Genomic DNA, 20669 nt, shown 5'->3' with positions numbered 1-20669 from the left:
AAGTTGAAGTAAATTGCGCGCACCATGTCACATTAGCAGGGCCCCTTGGGCACCTATACATCAGAAACCCCCCACAAGTGACCTCATTTTGGAAACTGGACCCCTCAAGGATTTTATTCAGGAGTATAGTAAACATTTTGAATCCACAGGTACTTCACAAAACTGTTGCTGTAGCAAAAAATTTCTCACTGTTAAGGGGGCTTTACACGCTGAGACATCGCTAATGCGGAGTCGTTAGGGTCACGGAATTGGTGACGCACATCCGGCCGCATTAGCGATGTTGCTGCGTGTGACACCGATGAGCGATTTTGCATCGTTGCAAAAACGTGCGAAATCGCTCATCGGTGACATGGGGGTCCATTCTCGATTATCGTTACTGCAGCAGTAACGATGTAGTTCGTCGCTCCTGCGGCAGCACACATCGCTATGTGTGACGCCGCAGGAACGAGGAAGCTCCCCTTACCTGCCTCCCGGCCGCTATGAGGAAGGAAGGAGGTGGGCGGGATGTTCCGGCCACTCATCTCCGCCCCTCCGCTTCTATTGGGCGGCCGCTCAGTGACGTCACTGTGACGCCACACGGACCGCCCCCTTAGAAAGGAGGCGGTTTGCCGGTCACAGCGACGTCGCCGGGCAGGTAAGTATGTGTGACGCATGTGCGCGATGTTGTGCGGCATGGGCAGCGATTGCCCGTGTCGCAGAACAGATGGGGGCGGGTACCCACGCTAGCGATATCGGGACCGATATCGCAGCGTGTAAAGTAGCCTTTAGGCTATGTGGCCATGATCCAGCGACACGGCGTCTAGTACCCAGTGTCAGCCTCCTGCAGAAATGTGAGTGTTGTCCACGGGAGAACGCAGCTGCCCATGCCCACGATTTGGGTTCAGGCTGCTGTGGACTTTAGTTCTATTCTACCTGCAAAGAACACTCATCTCCGCAGCATAAATTGACATCCTGAGGCTCGGGAAGCTGCGCCACAGGTCGATTTATGCTGCGGAGAAAAGAAACACAGTGGGCACGGGATTTCTAAAAATCCTGCCACTGTGCTTCTACTGCACAACGCAGCGTTATGGACGCAGGGAAAACACTCTGCGCCCAAAATGTTGCAAACCCTGATTGTGGGCACACAGCGTAAAATGCTACAATGGATGAATGGATAGATGTCAAACATATATAACGTCCCACCCCCCTGCATATTCTAAGCTGGCGCCCTTTAGTGCCTTTCATGTGACACTAAAGGATGCCTAGCCTTGTATTTAGCCCAAAAAAAAAAAAAAGAATTAAAATAAATGACGTGGGGTCCCCCCTATTTTTGATAGCCAGCTAGGGTAAAGCAGACAGCTGTAGCCTGCAAACCACAGCTGACAGCTTCATCTTGTCTGGTGATCAATTTGGAGGGCTCCCCAAGCTGTTTTTTTTTTTTAATTATTTATAAATAAATAATTAAAAAAAAAAAACAAACGTGGGGTCCCCCCAAATTAGATCACCAGCCAAGGTGAAGCTGACAGCTGGGGTCTGGTATTCTCAGGATGGGAAGAGCCACGGTTATTGGACTCTTCCCAGCCTAAAAATAGCAGGCCGCAGCCGCCCCAGAAGTGGCGCATCCATTAGATGCGCCAATTCTGGCGCTTCGCCCCAGCTCATCCCGCGCCCTGGTGCGTTGGCTAACGGGGTAATGAATGGGGTTGATACCAGGTGTGTAATGTCACCTGGCATCAAGCCCAGCAATTAGTTATGTCACGGCGTCTATCAGATACCCGACATAACTAATTGACAGTAATAAAAAAAAAATTGACAACAAAAAAAAATTTATTTGAAAAAACACTCCCCAAAACATTCCCTGATTGACCAATTTATTGAAAAGAAAAAAAAAAAATCCACAATAATCCATTTGGATGTCCCACGTCGCCTCTGGACCTTCTAGAATATGGGGGACACGTTCAGGGAACGTATCCCCCATTTTCTAGGAGGGCAGACCCTCCATTTGAGGAGAGTGGGTGCAAAGAATCTGCACCCACTCTCCCCGGGTCACAGCTGCAGACTCTGTGCAGCAGCAGCAGCCAGCGTCCTGAACACAGGAAGCTGTCATCTGCTCGGCACATGTGACCGGAGTCTGCAGAGAAGGAGCCGGAGGAGGGGGCCGCGGGGGATCAGCACTCCGGTATGTATGACACCGGGGGACACCAGGGGGAGGGTAGGGGGGGACCCGGCAGGGCCTAGGGAGCAGGTTTCTGTCGTATGTGTTATGGCACATACGACAGAAACCATAGGAACAGTGGAAATGCGGCCGGCGCGCTGCTGTGATCGCCGGTGCGCGTGGCCATCTTGGATTTTCGGGAGGGGGTTGGGGGTCGGGGGGGGCACTTTGGGGACACCGGGGGACCGGAGGGAACCGGGAAAAAGATTTATCTCCCATCTGGCATGTTTGAACATGCCAGATGGGAGATAAATCATTTTTTACCGGCGCGGTCATTTACTATAACTTGATGATCGGTATACGGTGTATACCGGTCATCACGTGACTGGGGACCGGAAAAACCGGCCCGAATCATGATCTCCAGGGTCTCAGCTACCCCCGGCAGCTGAGACCCCGGAAATTTTCTGACTCTGGGGGGCGCTAGACCCTTTTTTCCGACCGCCGTTAAAAAGCGGCGGATCGGAAAAAGTACCCTTATTTACCGCCGTTAAAAGGCGTATCGGCGGTCGTAAAGGGGTTAAACTGGCATGTGATCCCTATGTGGACACCTCTGGTACAGGCCTATGTTCCATGAGAACAAAAGGACCGGACATGCTGAATTTTCAACATGCCCAATCAATTTATCTCTCAGCATCTGCCCTTGAGGGAACATCTCTTATATACAGTGGGTACGGAAAGTATTCAGACCCTTCTAAATTTTTCACTCTTTGTTTCATTGCAGCCATTTGGTAAATTCAAAAAAAGTTCATTTTTTTCCCATTAATGTACACTCTGCTCCCCATCCCCCATCTTAGCAGAAATGTAGAAATTTTTGCAAATTTATTAAACAAGAAAAACTGAAATATCACATGGTCATAAGTATTCAGACCCTTTGCTCAGACATTCATATTTAGTCCCATGCTGTCCATTTCCTTGTGATCCTCCTTGAGATGGTTCTACTCCTTCATTGGAGTCCAGCTGTGTTTAATTAAACTGATAGGACTTGATTTGGAAAGGCACACACCTGTCTATATAAGACCTCACAGCTCACAGTGCATGTCACACCAAATGAGAATCATGAGGTCAAAGGAACTGCCCAAAGAGCTCAGAGACAGAAAGGTGGCAATGCACAGATCTGGCCAAGGTTACTAAAGAATTTCTGCAGTACTCAAGGTTCCTAAGAGCACAGCGTCCTCCATAATCTTTAAATGGAAGAAGTTTGGGACCACCAGAATCTTCCTAGACCTGGCCATCCAGCCAAACTGAGGAATCGTGGGAGAAAAGCCTTGGTGAGAGGTAAAGAAGAACCCCAAGATCACTGTGGCTGAGCTCCGTAGATGCAGTAGAGAGATGGGAGAAGGTTCCACGAAGTCAACTATCACTGCAGCCTCCACCAAATGGCCTTTATGGCAAAGTGGCCTGATGGAAGCCTCTCCTCAGTGCAAGACATATGAAAGCCGCATAGAGTTTGCAAAAAAACACATGAAGGACTCCCAGACTATGAGAAATAAGATTCTCTGGTCTGATGAGCCGAAGATAGAACTTTTTGGTGATAATTCTAAGCGGTATGTGTGGAGAAAAACAGGCACAGCTCATCACGTGCCCAATACAATCCCAACAGTGAAACATGGTGGTGGCAGCATCATGCTATGGGGGTGTTTTTCAGCTGCAGGGACAGGGCGACTGGTTGCAATTAAAGGAAAGATGAATGCGGCCAAGTACAGTGATACAACCCCTGGCAAAAATTCTGGACTCCCCTGGCTCTGAGGATGTTCATTCAGTGGTTTACTTTTGTTTAAAAAAAGCAGATCACAGACGGCACAACACTAAAGTTATTTCAAATGGCAATTTTCTGGCTTTAAGAAACACTAAAAAAATAAAATAAAAAAATCATTAAAACAATGTGCTGCCAGTAACGGTTACTTTTAAACACCAAACAGGGGAAAAAATTATGGAATCACTCAATTATGAGGAAAAAAGTATGAAATCATGAAAAAACAAACAACAGAACCCTCCAATACATCACTAGTATTTTGTTGCACCACCTCTGGCTTTTATAACAGCTTGCAGTCTCTGAGGCATGGACTTAATGAGTGACAAACAGTCTCTTCATCAATCTGGCTCCAACTTTCTCTGATTGCTGTTGCCAGATCAGCTTTGCAGGTTGGAGCCTTGTCATGGATCATTTTCTTTAACTTCCACCAAAGATTTTCACTTGGATTGAGATCTGAACTATTTGCAGGCCATGACATTGACCTTATGTGTCTTCTTTCAAGGAATGTTTTCACAGTTTTTGCTGTATGGCAGGATGCATTATCACCTTCATAAATGATTTCATCATCCCCAAATATCCTATCAATTGATGAGATAAGAAGAGTGTCCAAAATTTTAATGTAAACTTGGGCATTTATTGAAGATGCAATGACAGCCATCTCCCCAGTGCCTTTACCTGACATGCAGCCCCATATCATCAATGACTGTGGAAATTTACATGTTCTCTTCAAGCAGTCATCTTTTTATTGTTTAGCTTTTCTGTATGTAAATCCCATTTCCTTTAGGCGGTTTCTTACAGTTCAGTCACAAACATTGACTCCAGTTTCCTCCCATTTGTTCCTCATTGGTTTTGTTGTGCATTTTCTGTTTTGGAGACATATTGCTTTAAGTTTCCTGTCTTGACGCTTTGAGGTCTTCCTTGGTCTACCAGTATGTTTACCTTTAACGACCTTCCCATGTTGTTTGTATTTGGTCCAGATTTTAGACAGCTGACTGTGAACAACCAACATCTTTTGCAACATTGCGTGATGATTTGCCCTCTTTTAAGAGTTTGATAATCCTCTCCTTTGTTTCAATTGACATCTCTCGTGTTGGAGCCATGATTCATGTCAGTCCACTTGGTGCAACAGCTCTCCAAGGTGTGATCACTCCTTTTTAGATGCAGATTAACGAGCAGATCTTATTTCATGCAGGTGTTAGTTTTGGAAATGAAAATTTACAGGGTGATTCCATAATTTTTTTTTCATAATTTAGTGATTCCATAATTTTTACCTTTGTTTGGTTTAGAAAAGAAACAGTTACTGGCTGCACATTATGTTTTCATGATTTTTTTTAGTGTTTCTTAAAGCCAGAAAGTTGCCATTTGAAATTACTTTAGTTTTGTGCCATGTCTTTGATCTGCTTTTTTTTTTTTTTTTTAAACAAAAGTAAACAACTTCATGAACATCCTCAGAGCCAGGCGAGTCCAGAATTTTTGCCAGGGGTTGTATCCTGGAAGAAAACCTCTTCCAAAATTCTCTGGACTTCAGACTTGGCCGAAGGTTCACCTTCCAACAAAACAATGACCCTAAGCACACAGCTAAAATAACAAAGGAGTGGCTTCAGAACAACTCTGTGACCATTCTTGACCGGTACAGCCGGAGCCCTGACCTAAACCCAATTGAGCATCTCTGGAGAGACCTGAAAATGGCTGTCCATCAACGGTCAGCATCCAACCTGACGGAACTGCAGAGGATCCCCAAATCCAGGTGTGAAGAACTTGTTCCAGCATTCCCAGGAAGACTCATGACTGTACTAGCTCAAAAGGTGCTTCAGAACATTCTTGACCGGCCCAGCCAGAGCCCTGACCTAAACCCAATTGAGCATCTCTAGAGAAACCTGAAAAAAGCTGTCCACCAACATTCACCATCCAACCTGACGGAACTGGAGAGGATCTGCAAAGAAGAATGGCAGAGGATCCCCAAATCCAGGTGTTAAAAACATGTTGCATCATTCCCAAGAAGACTCATGGCTCTACTAGCTCAAAAGGTGCTTCAACTCAATACTGAGCAAAGGGTTTGAATACTTATGATCATGTGATATTTCAGGTTTTCTTGTTTAATAAATTTGCAAACATTTTTACATTTCTGCCAAGATGGGGGATGGGGTGCAGAGTGTACATTAATGAGAAAAAAAATGAACTTTTTTGAATTTACCAAATGGCTGCAATGAAACAAAGAGTGAAAAAATTAAAGGGGTCTGAAAACTTTCCGTACCCACTGTACATACGAGATGTTCCCTCAATGGCAGATGCTGAGAGATAAATTGATGGGGCATGTTGAAATTCAGCATGCCCGGTCCTTTTGCTCTCATGGAAGATAGGCCTGTACCAGGAGGTGTCCACATTACATGGATGGTGACTACCTCTAAACTTTATCTAAACCTTTAGCTTGAGTTCCAGCAATATGCCGATACCAGCTCTTTTTTTTGGATATTTTAAAGGATCAAAAAACGAGTCACAAACCCACATCTGAATGGGGCAGAGGTCGAGCATGAGCAGCCCCGCTCCATTACTTCTAATGGGACTGCTAGAGAGGGCTAAGCACTGAACTCACCTATATGATACAGAAGGAATGGGGCAGAAGGGTACGTGCTCGACCCCCGCTCTATCCAGACCCCCAGCAATCAACAACTTATCCCCTATTTTATTAAACTGGGACAACCCTGTCTATTTTGATTGATTATTTTCAGTTTTGGGGTGTGTCAGAGTTCCTGAATTTTACTCTGTCGACAATTCCCACATTGTGCTCTGCCGCTGTTCACCATCACTGTGCATGGGAATCAGAAGACCGGGACAAAACAAATCACCGGATCTGGACACTTCCACAGGAGTCAATTATTAACTTGATCAATAGTGGATTGTGAAGTGCTTTGTGCAAAAAACAAACCCTGCTCGCACCCCCCGCCGTCAGGTCCCGGTGCTCGTCATACACACAAAGGCACATTATTTAGGTCTATAGTTTTAAAAAAGAAAAATAGAAAACCGGCAGACCTATTAAGCAAGTCTCTTGAAGTGAAAAATGTAGGCACAGATAGTACTGTGTCCTGTCTCTTACATAGAATGACGTAGGTACAGATAGTACTGTCTCCTGTCTCTTACATAGAATGACATAGGAGGCAGTACTATCTGTGCCTATGTCATTCTATGTAAGAGACAGGAGGCAGTACTATCTGTACCTACGTCATTCTATGTAAGAGACAGGAGGCAGTACTATCTGTGCCTGTCTCTTACATAGAATGACGTAGGTACAGATAGTACTGCCTCCTGTCTCTTACATAGAATGACGTAGGCACAGATAGTACTGCCTCCTGTCTCTTACATAGAATGACGTAGGCACAGATAGTACTGCCTCCTGTCTCTTAGGGTACCTTCACACTTTAGCGATGCAGCAGCGATCCGACCAGCGATCTGACCTGGTCAGGATCGCTGCTGCATCGCTACATGGTCGCTGGTGAGCTGTCAAACAGGCAGATCTCACCAGCGACCAGTGACCAGCCCCCAGCCAGCAGCGACGTGCAAGCGACGCTGCGCTTGCACGGAGCCGGCGCCTGGAAGCTGCGGACACTGGTAACTAAGGTAAACATCGGGTATGGTTACCCGATGTTTACATTAGTTACCAGCGCACACCGCTTAGCGTGTGCAGGGAGCAGGAGCCGGCAGCACAGGCAGTGTGAGAACTGCGGAGGCTGGTAACTAAGGTAAATATCGGGTAACCACCTTGGTTACCCGATGTTTACCTTAGTTACCAGCCTCCGCAGCTCTCACGCTGCCTGTGCTGCCGGCTCCTGCTTGCTTCATTTGTCGCTCTCTCGCTGTCACACACAGCGATCTGTGTGTCACAGTGGGAGAGCGCCTTTGAAGAAAACGAACCAGGGCTGTGTGTAACGAGCAGCGATCTCGCAGCAGGGGCCAGATCACTGTTCAGTGTCACACACAGCGAGATCGCTAATGAGGTCACAAAAAACGTGACTCAGCAGCGATCTCAGTAGCGATCTCGCTGTGTGTGAAGCACCCCATACATAGAATGACGTAGGCACAGATAGTACTGCCTCCTGTCTTTTACATAGAATGACGTAGGCACAGATAGTACTGTCTCCTGTCTTTTGCATAGAATGACGTAGGCACAGATAGTACTGCCTCTTGTCTCTTACATAGAATGACGTAGGCACAGATAGTACTGCCTCTTGTCTCTTACATAGAATGACGTAGGCACAGAAAGTACTGCCTCCTGTCTCTTACATAGAATGACGTAGCCACAGATAGTACTGTCTCATGTCTCTTACATAGAATGACGTAGGCACAAATAGTACTGTCTCATGTCTCTTAGGCTAGTTTCACACTTGCGTTGAGCGGTATCCGTTGCATTGCGTTGTGTGACGAATGCAACGGATGTGTTGCATAAAGTGGCACAACGGATGCAACGGATGCTGCAAAACAACGGAATCCGTTTTGATTTTTTATTTTATTTTTTTTTACAGTTTTACCAGCGGCAGACTATTGTGAACGATCAGCTGATCGCTCCCTGCAGCCGGCCGCCGGGTGATCAGCTGAGTGCTGTCTCTTGCCGGCGCCCGGGCATGCCGGCGGGCGGGCACTCAGCTGAGTGCTGTGACTTGCCGGCGGCCGGTCGCTCAGCTGAGCGCTGTCGCTTGCCGACGGCCGGGCGCTCAGCTGAACGTTCGGCCACCGCGAGCTAAAATAAAGTTTGTGATTTAAAAAAAAAAAAAAAAGCATGCGCAGTGAAATCCAGAGGATTCCGCTGCTCAAAACAACGTTACATGCTGCGTTCCTCCCGCTGGGCGGAAGCAACGGAGCGTCTCCCAGCGGAAGCAACGCAGGTCCTTTTGGTACAATCCGTCACCCATACAAGTCTATGGGACACAGCGGAATCCGTTAACGGATTCCGCTGTTTTCCAAAAGGGCGGATTGTAACGGAAGGAAAACAACGCAAGTGTGAAAATACATAGAATGACGTAGGAACAGATAGTACTGTCTCCTGTCTCTTATATAGAAAGATGTAGGCACAGATAGTATTGCTTCTTGTCATGAAGTGAATGATATAAGCACAGATAGTACTGCCTCCTGTCTTTTGAAGTGTCTGATAAACACAGATAGTAGTGGCTCCTCTCTAACAGAGAATGGTAAAGGCACAGATAGTACTGTCTCTTGTTTCTTGGAGTGAATAATATAGGCACAGATAGTACTACCTCCTGTCTCTTGGAGTGAATGTTATAGGCACACATAGGACTGCCACCGGTCTCTTGAAGTGAATAACATACGCACAGATTGAGAGACAGGCGGTAGTACTATCTGTGTCTTCATCATTATCTGTTAGACAGGAGTCAGAGCTAATTGTGCATATACTATTCACTTCAAGGGACAGGAGACAGTACTATCTGTGACTAAATCATTTCATATGAAAGACAAAGGGTAATACAATCTGTGCCTTCATCAATCACTGTGAGAGACAGGTGGCAGTATGCAGATGTTGTGTGCACATACAATAAAACTATGTTCAGACGTTGCTTTTTGCTGCTTTTTTTCTGCACCAAAACTGCTCTCTTGGCAGTAAAAAGCTGCTTCTAAAAATCAAGTTTTGCTGAATTTTTTATGCTTTTTTTATGCATTTTTTATCTGCGTTTTTGATGTGTCATTTGTCTTCAGTATATGTTTAAGGAGAATCTTAATCAGGTTTTTGCTGCCTCATCTGAGAGCAGCATGATATAGGCAAAGAGACCCTGAATCTAATGATGTACAGTCATATGAAAAAGTTTGGGCACCCCTATTAATGTTAACCTTTTTTCTTTATAACAATTTGGGGTTTTTGCAACAGCTATTTCAGTTTCATATATCTAATAACTGATGGACTGAGTAATATTTCTGGATTGAAATGAGGTTTATTGTACTAACAGAAAATGTGCAATCCGCATTTAAACAAAATTTGACCGGTGTAAAAGTATGGGCACCCTTATCAATCTCTTGATTTGAACACTCCTAACTACTTTTTACTGACTTACTAAACCACTAAATTGGTTTTGTAACCTCATTGAGCTTTGAACTTCATAGGCAGGTGTATCCAATCATGAGAAAAGGTGTTTAAGGTGGCCACTTGCAAGTTGTTCTCCTATTTGAATCTCCTATGAAGAGTGGCATCATGGGCTCCTCAGAACAACTCTCAAATGATCTGAAAACAAAGATTATTCCACATAGTTGTTCAGGGGAAGGTACAAAAAGTTGTCTCAGAGATTTAAACTGTCAGTTTCCACTGCGAGGAACATAGTAAGGAAATGGAAGAACACAGCTACAGTTCTTGTTAAGCCCAGAAGTGGCAGGCCAAGAAAAATATCAGAAAGGCAGAGAAGAAGAATGGTGAGAACAGTCAAGGACAATCCACAGACCACCTCCAAAGACCTGCAGCATCATCTTGCTGCAGATGGTGTCAATGTGCATCGGTCAACAATACAGCGCACGTTGCACAAGGAGAAGCTGTATGGGAGAGTGATGCGAAAGAAGCAGTTTCTGCAAGCACGCCACAAACAGAGTCGCCTGAGGTATGCAAAAGCACATTTGGACAAGCCAGTTACATTTTGGAAGAAAGTCCTGTGGACTGATAAAACAAAGATTGAGTTGTTTGGTCATACAAAAAGGCGTTATGCATGGAGGCAAAAAAAACGCGGCATTCCAAGAAAATCACTTGCTACCCACAGTAAAATTTGGTGGAGGTTCCATCATGCTTTGGGGCTGTGTGGCCAATGTCGGCACCAGGAATCTTGTTAAGGTTGAGGGTCGCATGGATTCAACTCAGTATCAGCAGATTCTTGACAATAATGTGCAAGAATCAGTGACGAAGTTGAAGTTAAGCAGGGGATGGATATTTCAGCAAGACAATGATCCAAAACACCGCTCCAAATCTACTCAGGCATTCATGCAGAGGAACAATTACAATGTTCTGGAATGGCCATCCCAGTCCCCAGACCTGAAAAGCATTGAACATCTGTGGGATGATTTGAAGCGGCTGTCCATGCTCGGCGACCATCAAACTTAACTGAACTGGAATTGTTTTGTAAACAGGAATGGTGAAATATACCTTCATCCAGGATCCAGGAACTCATTAAAAGCTACAGGAAGCGACTAGAGGCTGTTATTTTTGCAAAAGGAGGATCTACAAAAAATTAATGTCACTTTTATGTTGAGGTGCCCATACTTATGCACCTGTCAAAGTTTGTTTAAATGCGGATTGCACATTTTCTGTTAGTACAATAAACCTCATTTCAATCCAGAAATATTACTCAGTCCATCAGTTATTAGATATATGAAACTGAAATAGCTGCTGCAAAAACCCAAATTGTTATAAAGAAAAAAGGTTAACATTAATAGGGGTGCACAAACTTTTTCATATGACTATCACTTACATTACTGCCTGCAGCCATTCAGACACAATCAGAATATTTAGATTTAGCAACACAGCAGAGCTGAGAGAGCTGTCCCGCCCACAGAGATGGTACATTGACAATGAGGTGTCAGTCAGAGGAGGGAGCGTGCTGGACTGCCATGAGCGCGACATTGTAGTCCTGCAATGATAAGGGTCATGCTGCTTAAACAAATATAGTAAATAACAGATCAGTCTTTGACAAGACAGGTCTCCCTGAGTTCTCGGTTTTAACCAGGGCTGTGGAGTTGGTAGGCCAAACCTCCGACTCCTCAATTTCCTCGATTACGGCGATGACTCCACAACTCCAACCTCCCTCATACATGACTCAGGTTTGTGGTTGATCCTTGTGTGCAATTATGAGATACCAGAAGGTGCCTCATTCATCAGTACAAACAAGATGGGAATGTCCAACTATCATACTGCTCAGGAAGGAAACGGGTTCTGCGTACCAGAGATGAACATGCTTTTGTCACACATGTGCATATCAACCCAAGAATACAGGCAAAAGACCTTGTGAAGATGCCGGTGGAAGCTGGTAAGATTGTGTCATTAGCCACAGCGAAACAAGTACTGTATCAACATGGACTGAAAGGCCACTTTGCCAGGAAGAAGCATAAAAAAGCCAGATTAATGTATGCAAATGCACACAGGCACAAAGACCTTAATTTTTAGAGATGTCCTGTGGTCTGACAAAACTAAAACTGAACTGTTTGTCCATACTGACCATTGCTACATTTGGAGAATAAAAGGAGACGTTTTGAAGCCGAAGAATACCATCCCAACTGTGAAACACGGGGGTGGCATATTGTGAGGTTGTTTTGCTCGGGAGGGACTGGTGCACTTCACAAAATAGATGTGGCATCAAGAGGAAAGAAGATTATGTGGAATACTGAAGTGGAGTGGCCATCACAAAGCCCTGATCTCAGTCCTATTGAAAATTTATGGGTAAAGCTGAAAAGGCCGGTGTGAGCGGTGACCTACAAACATGGCTCAGTTACACCAGTTCTGTCAGGAGGAATGGGCCCAAATTCCACCAACTATTGTGAGAAGCTTCTAGAGGGAGATCCAAAATGCTTGACCCAAGTCACACAGTGTAAGGGCAATGGCACCAAATACTAATGACATGGAGGAAACGTCACTGTGCAGAAAGTAAGAAAAATTACTTAAAACATATTCTCTCTCATTATTCTGGCATTTGGCAAATATACCGTATATAATTTTGGTTCCTAATTGACCTAAAACGGGAAAGGTTTATTCTGATTTCATGTCAGATAGAAAAACCTGCAGATGTGTCTTTATAGAGAGCGGAGGGAAAAACCTGCAGATGTGTCTTTATAGAGAGCGGAGGGAAAAACCTGCAGATGTGTCTTTACAGAGAGCGGAGGGAAAAACCTACAGATGTGTCTTTATAGAGAGAGGAGGGAAAAACATGCAGATGTGTCTTTACAGAGAGAGGAGGGAAAAACATGCAGATGCGTCTTTACAGAGAGAGGAGGGAAAAACATGCAGATGCGTCTTTACAGAGAGCGGAGGGAAAAACCTACAGATGTGTCTTTACAGAGAGCGGAGGGAAAAACCTACATATGTGTCTTTATAGAGAGAGGAGGGAAAAACATGCAGATGTGTCTTTACAGAGAGAGGAGGGAAAAACATGCAGATGCGTCTTTACAGAGAGCGGAGGGAAAAACCTACAGATGTGTCTTTACAGAGAGCGGAGGGAAAAACCTACATATGTGTCTTTATAGAGAGAGGAGGGAAAAACATGCAGATGTGTCTTTACAGAGAGAGGAGGGAAAAACATGCAGATGCGTCTTTACAGAGAGAGGAGGGAAAAACATGCAGATGTGTCTTTACAGAGAGAGGAGGGAAAAACATGCAGATGTGTCTTTACAGAGAGAGGAGGGAAAAACATGCAGATGCGTCTTTACAGAGAGCGGAGGGAAAAACCTACAGATGTGTCTTTACAGAGAACGGAGGGAAAAACCTACATATGTGTCTTTATAGAGAGAGGAGGGAAAAACATGCAGATGCGTCTTTACAGAGAGAGGAGGGAAAAACATGCAGATGCGTCTTTACAGAGAGAGGAGGGAAAACCTGCAGATGCATCTTTACAGAGTGAGGAGGGAAAAACATGCAGATGTGTATTTATAGAGAGCGGAGGGAAAAACCTGCAGATGTGTCTTTACAGAGAGCGGAGGGGAAAACCTGCAGATGTGTCTTTATAGCGAGTGGAGGGAAACTTCTGGTTTCAACTGTATTTTAGGAGTCAGAGAATTTTATAACAACCCTGAATCTGACTCCACTAACAGGGACACCAACTCCACAGCCCTGGTTTTAAACCTTGCAACATGCTGGTCTCAGATTCCATAGCAAAAACCTGCTGACAGATCCCCTTTAAATAAAGTTCGTTTCATTCACCACAAAAGCATCAAAAAACGCAGCTGCGTTTTTGCACCCTCTCATTGCTTTCAATGGTGAAAAACATGGCAAAAAAGTTGAAAATAAATTGACATGCTGCTTTTTTTTTAAAAAAAAAAAAAGCTGTTTTATATGTCAGTCAGGAAAAATAACACTTGCATGCATGAGATTTCTGGAATCTCATGGCTTTTGCTGATACTGTAAAAAGCAGCTTGTAAGTTTCATTAAACTCATGAAAAAAAACATGCACAGAGTGAACATAGCCCAAAATGCCACTGTTCAGGTTCCTAGTAGGACTAATTAAAAATTAATAATAAAAAAAATAATAATAAAAAATCATTTTCACCCCCATTGACCATTGTTAAAATATTGTGAACACCGAAGCAGGATAAAAATTAAAATAGAAAAACAAAGAAAAAATGATGTTTAATAATCTAATATTTAAAGCTGTGTGTGTGTGTGTGTGTGTGTGTGTGTGTGTGTGTGTGTGTGTGTGTGTGTGTCCGGGATTAGCATCCGCACCGTCACAGCTACAGCCACAAAATTTTGCACACTTCTGGACCCCGAGACCGTCATAGGCTATGTTTTGAGGGGAAATTTTAACCCCGCTCTTTACAGTTATTCGCCAAAAAACCTGCCTCCATTAAAGCGAATGGAGCTCGGAGCCACAGTGCAGCCAGAACTTAAGAATGCGCAGCCACGCCCTTATATGGAATGTTGGCGTGTCACAATGCAGCCTGCGAAAGAGACAGACAGCCTGCGAAAGAGACAGACAGCCTGCGAAAGAGACAGACAGCCTGCGAAAGAGACAGACAGCCTGCGAAAGAGACAGACAGCCTGCGAAAGAGACAGACAGCCTGCGAAAGAGACAGACAGCCTGCGAAAGAGACAGACAGCCTGCGAAAGAGACAGACAGCCTGGGAAAGAGACAGACAGCCTGGGAAAGTGACAGACAGCCTGGGAAAGTGACAGACAGCCTGGGAAAGTGACAGACAGCCTGGGAAAGTGACAGACAGCCTGGGAAAGTGACAGACAGCCTGGGAAAGTGACAGACAGCCTGGGAAAGTGACAGACAGCCTGGGAAAGTGACAGACAGCCTGGGAAAGTCACAGACAGCCTGGGAAAGTGACAGACAGCCTGGGAAAGTGACAGACAGCCTGGGAAAGAGACAGACAGCCTGGGAAAGAGACAGACACAGGGAAAGAGACAGACACAGGGAAAGAGACAGACACAGGGAAAGAGACAGACACAGGGAAAGAGACAGACACAGGGAAAGAGACAGACACAGGGAAAGAGACAGACACAGGGAAAGAGACAGACACAGGGAAAGAGACAGACACAGGGAAAGAGACAGACACAGGGAAAGAGACAGACACAGGGAAAGAGACAGACAGGGAAAGAGACAGACACAGGGAAAGAGACAGACACAGGGAAAGAGACAGACACAGGGAAAGAGACAGACACAGGGAAAGAGACAGACACAGGGAAAGAGACAGACACAGGGAAAGAGACAGACACAGGGAAAGAGACAGACACAGGGAAAGAGACAGACACAGGGAAAGAGAAAGGTTAAGAGACAGACTGACAGGGAAAGAGAGACAGGGAAAGAGAGGGAAAGAGAGACAGGTTAAGAGACAGACACAGACAAAGAGACAGACTGATAGGGAAAGAGACAGACAGGGAAAGAGAGGGAAAGAGACAGACAGGGAAAGAGACAGAGACAGTCAGAGACAGACAGACAAAGAGATAGAAAGAGAGACAGAGAGATATATGCAGAGGGGGAGACAGACAGAGAATGGGAGAGAAACAGAGAGACAGTTACTATGCCAGGCAGCGCCGGGTGCTATGTTGTGAGGCGAAATTTTAACCCCGCGCGTTCCAATTTACCAATCAATTTTGCCCCTATCTACATAATGGGGAAAAAGTGAAACGAAAAGTGTTGGGGGCAAATTGACAGCTGCCAGATGTGAACAAGGGGCACTTAAAGAATGAGAGTGATGGCGCCAGAGTATATACCGTACAGTTGCTAAGGTGGGGCCCGACATGGGATACTCACCACACTCGGGGATATGAACACACACACAAAATGCGCCACACACTACCACGTGCTTGAACACATATACCACCCTCATCACACATCTCACCACACATACACCAACCTCACCACATAATCGCCCTAAACACACACAAGTCTGGTATTATCCTTCAAAAATAAAAATCTGATTAATAAGCACCAAACTACAAGAACAACAAATGTACCACATAGGAAATACGGCAGCTGTCAGTCACATGACCTGTCTATATGTGTATGTGTGAGCTAATATATACTGTCAGGGGGAGGGCTTTATGTTGCCTGGAGATTTATCAGGCTGCCAATAGCAACCAATCACAGCTTAGCTTCTATTTTGCTACAGTTAATTAATCTGAGCTCTGATTGGTTAATATAGGCAACAATTTAATAATTACATTTCTATCTATTTGTTTTGCGTTTTTTGTGTGCAGAATACATTTTTGTTAATACATTCTCTTTTGTTAACAGCAGTTATTAACCCGGGAGAAGCCGGGTAGTACAGCTAGTAGATCAATAAATATGAGAGTACTTCCCACTGAACACCAGTAGTTTCCAAATATACCAAATTCTACATATCAATACCAAAAACATGTACAAACACAAAAGCAAGGTTTGCTGTCCCTAATCAGCCTTATTCTTGCTCCTACCTTGCCGCAGAGGTTGGCACCCTAATGCTGCGCTGATGGCGACCGCGCTCACCATCGACTGTCCCTACAAGACCTAACAAGATGCGATCCTCACAAGATCTCCTTCTCTGCTCCTCTCTCATCTCCTCTTCCCACAATCGTGTACAAGATTTCTCCCGTGCATCCCCCATACTCTGGAACGCTCTACCTCAGCACATCAGACTCTCCCCTACCGTGGAAAGCTTCAAGAGGAACCTCAAGACCCACCTCTTCCAACAAGCCTACAACCTACAATAACCCTCAGTCCAGTAGACCACTGCGCAACCAGCTCTGTCCTCACCTATTGTACCATCACCCATTCCCTGTAGACTGAGCCCTCGCGGGCAGGGCCCTCTCTCCTCCTATACCAGTCTGTTTTGTACTGTTAATGATTGTTGTACGTATACCCTCTTTCACTTGAAAAGCGCCATGGAATAAATGGCGCTATAATAATAAATAATAATAATAATAATAATAATAATATGGGACAGTAGACCAAACCAATAAAAAGGTAACACAAATGCAGTCGATTATCACTGGGGTAGTACCAGTATAGATAGGGCTGCATGGTAGCTCAGTGGTTAGCACTGCAGTCTTGCAGCGCTGGGGTCCTGGGTTCGAATCCCACCAAGCACAACATCTGCAAGGAGTTTGTATGTTCTCCCCGTGTTTGCGTGGGTTTCCTCCGGGTACTCCGGTTTCCTCCCACACTCCAAAGACATACTGATAGGGAACTTAGATTGTGAGCCCCAATGGGGACAGTGTTCCTGATGTATGTAAAGCGCTGCGAAATATGTTAGCACTATATAAAAATAAAGATTTTTTTTTATTTTAGTACCAAAAAGATACAAAATAAATTTAACCAGGACTGAGAATAGAAGGGCAAAGGCTCAAATGTACCACTCTTTGTGAGTGTGGTCAAAGACCACCCGATGTGTTTCCCCTTATAATAAGAGGTTCCTCAGGAGTGGAATAGAGAAACAAATACCAATATCTTTTTATTGGTTTGGTAGATTTGGAAATATCGGTGTTCAGTGGGAAGTAGTCTCATATTTATTGATGTATTATTAAACAGAATTTTAGGAGTTTTTCTTTGTTTTTGCATTTTGTACTTCTACTTTCATCAGCTTTAGTTTTTCCATAAAAATAAATTTCTTTGTGGGGGAGGGGGGTCACTTTGCTTTCCAAACAAAATGGATTAAAGAGGTCACACTGACCCAGAAATAGCGATAAAGACTACGGATAAATAAACATGCCGACGTCCAAAAGTGAACAAGGACCAATGAGACTCACCTAACGGCTCCTATATCCCTGAGTCCAAAAATAATCACCTATATCCAGGAATGTGGAGCCAGCAGGCCACTGACCAAAAAGAAAAGAGGTTCTGCAGCAGCTGATACAAGCTACGGATCAATAAAATAAACATCCTGATGTCCAAAAAATACAATAGGTATAACTCAAAAATGAACAAGGACCAATGAGAGGACCACCTATCGGCCCGTAAGACCCTGGGTCCAAAAATTATAATCTGTACCCAGGAGTGTGAAGCAGCACGCCTTTTCAGAAAAGAAAAGAGGTTCTGCAGCAGCTGAGTATGTGACCACTGTTACAGTAGGAGGCCTGTGCTTGATGACGCCGGGTAAGTACAGCAAGGAGGACAGTGTGTAATAGATCAGTAAATCTCAGGCAGATTGTGCGGTTTCCGCCATGCTTGCTTGCTGCCAGTGACTTATAAAGAGAAAACCTCTCACTTCTAGGTATGTGCAGCACTGGGGAGGGAAGGAGGACAGCTGTCTGCCTGCTGAGTACTCCCAGTGATAGGAGTACCCTGCCCTCACATTATAACCACGGGTATAACAATATCGCACACACGGCTGTCACGTTGCCGTAATACCGGGCTGTCACCGGCTCTCCAGCCTATAGAGGTGTAATAATGGCGCCGTCGTCCTCACCTGACTCAGCGCCGGCAGTTCCGGTGTGATAAAAAAAAAAAAATGTCACCGGCTCCAGGGTCTGTTGTTGTTATTACCTAAACATCAGCGGAGGAAGTATTTGATGACGTCAGGATGAGCGGGTCATGTGACCGCGCACAGAGATGACGTTCTGCGCCACGTGACGGAGCGGCGCTTCTGACTGTGGGAGGATGAGGGGGAAGCAGAGGGTGAGGCGGATGCTTGTGTTGTCAAGAAGGTGGCTAATTAGTGACCTAAAAAGGGGTTTTTATAATCATAAAGTGGAGAAAAAAAAGCAACTTTGTATTTCACCTTAGAATGCAGGGCTTTGTGCGTTTTAAGTATTAGTTTACTGCTTGTTGCCTTGGTTACCAGCCACCTTTGCAGTTTTTCAGTGGTAGCTGGTTTCCTAGGCAACTAGTTCAGCGCTGACAAGCTTTTCAGGGTCTCCACCATAGAGAGCTCGCAGTTCAGATGGTGTAACCTGCTTCAGGCTCAACCCTCCATCATTTAGTAAGGAGGAGCAGCAAGAAGAAAATCCCTCTACAAGGGGCCTGTCAGCGTGTATCAAGCCACTAAATGGCTAACGCCAGGCTTAAAGACAAGTTTAACCACTTGCCGTAGTTCACAGTATATTAAAGCACTTGTGTGGTATGGATAAAGTGTAATGGTGCAGGCTCAAAAAGTGCCATCCGCAACAGCCAGGATCAGAGCTTTCTCCAATCCTCACCATCCGCAACAGCCAGGATCAGAGCTTTCTCCAATCCTCCCCATCCGCAATAGCCAGGATCAAAGCTTTCTCCAATCCTCCCCATCCGCAATAGCCTGGATCAGAGCTTTCTCCAATCCTCACCATCCACAACAGCCAGGATCAGAGCTTTCTCCAATCCTCACCATCCGCAACAGCCAGGATCAGAGCTTTCTCCAATCCTCACCATCCGCAACAGCCAGGATCAGAGCTTTCTCCAATCCTCCCCATCCGCAATAGCCAGGATCAAAGCTTTATCCAATCCTCACCATCCGCAACAGCCAGGATCAGAGCTTTCTCCAATCCTCACCATCCGCAACAGCCAGGATCAGAGCTTTCTCCAGTCCCTGCCATCAGCAACAAGAATAATCAGAGTTTTCTCCAATCTCCACTCTGAGCAATAGACAGGATCAGAGCTTTCTCCAATCCCCAGGAGCAATATCCAGGATCAGAGCTTTCTCCAATCCGCATCAGCAACGGCAAGGATCAGAGCTTTTTCCAATCCACATCAGCAACGGCCAGGATCAGAGCTTTCTCCAATCCCCTTCAGCAACTGCCAGGATCAGAGCTTTCTCCAATCCTCACCATCCGCAACAGCCAGAATCAGAGCTTTCTCCAATCCTCACCATCAGCAACAGCCAGGATCAGAGCTTTCTCCAATCCTCACCATCCGCAACAGCCAGAATCAGAGCTTTCTCCAATCCACCCCATCCGCAATAGCCAGGATCAGAGCTTTCTCCAATCCTCACCATCCGCAATAGCCAGGATCAGAGCTTTCTCCAATCCTCACCATCCGCAACAGCCAGAATCAGAGCTTTCTCCAATCCTCCCCATCCGCAATAGCCAGGATCAGAGCTTTCTCCAATCCTCACCATTCGCAACAGCCAGAATCAGAGCTTTCTCCAATCCTCACCATCCGCAACAGCCAGAATCAGAGCTTTCTCCAATCCTCACCATCAGCAACAGCCAGGATCAGAGCTTTCTCCAATCCTCACCATCCGCAACAGCCAGAATCAGAGCTTTCTCCAATCCACCCCATCCGCAATAGCCAGGATCAGAGCTTTCTCCAATCCTCACCATCTGCAATAGCCAGGATCAGAGCTTTCTCCAATCCTCACCATCCGCAATAGCCAGGATCAGAGCTTTCTCCAATCCTCACCATCCGCAACAGCCAGGATCAGAGCTTTCTCCAATCCTCACCATCCGCAACAGCCAGAATCAGAGCTTTCTCCAGTCCCTGCCATCAGCAACAAGAATAATCAGAGTTTTCTCCAATCTCCACTCTGAGCAATAGACAGGATCAGAGCTTTCTCCAATCCCCAGCAGCAATATCCAGGATCAGAGCTTTCTCCAATCCGCATCAGCAATATCCAGGATCAGAGCTCTCTCCAATCCCC

General features: G+C 45.3%; 1 protein-coding gene across 1 annotated transcript in view; it reads right to left on the bottom strand.

Moving 5' to 3' along the window:
• The window catches only part of LOC142270525 (target of rapamycin complex 2 subunit MAPKAP1-like), a gene marked incomplete at its 3' end in the record, with an annotated part of 40313 nt that extends 21667 nt beyond the window's left edge, over positions 1-18646 (bottom strand). Inside the window, exon 1 of the mRNA XM_075332444.1 lies at positions 18525-18646. The remainder of the gene's footprint in view (positions 1-18524) is intronic.
• Positions 18647-20669: the final 2023 nt, after the last annotated feature.

Source organism: Anomaloglossus baeobatrachus, unplaced genomic scaffold (genome assembly GCF_048569485.1).
Source record: "Anomaloglossus baeobatrachus isolate aAnoBae1 unplaced genomic scaffold, aAnoBae1.hap1 Scaffold_3294, whole genome shotgun sequence".
Classification (NCBI taxonomy): domain Eukaryota; kingdom Metazoa; phylum Chordata; class Amphibia; order Anura; family Aromobatidae; genus Anomaloglossus; species Anomaloglossus baeobatrachus.
Note: the sequence above shows the minus strand (reverse complement) of the source record. Positions and strands in the feature narration are given on the sequence as shown.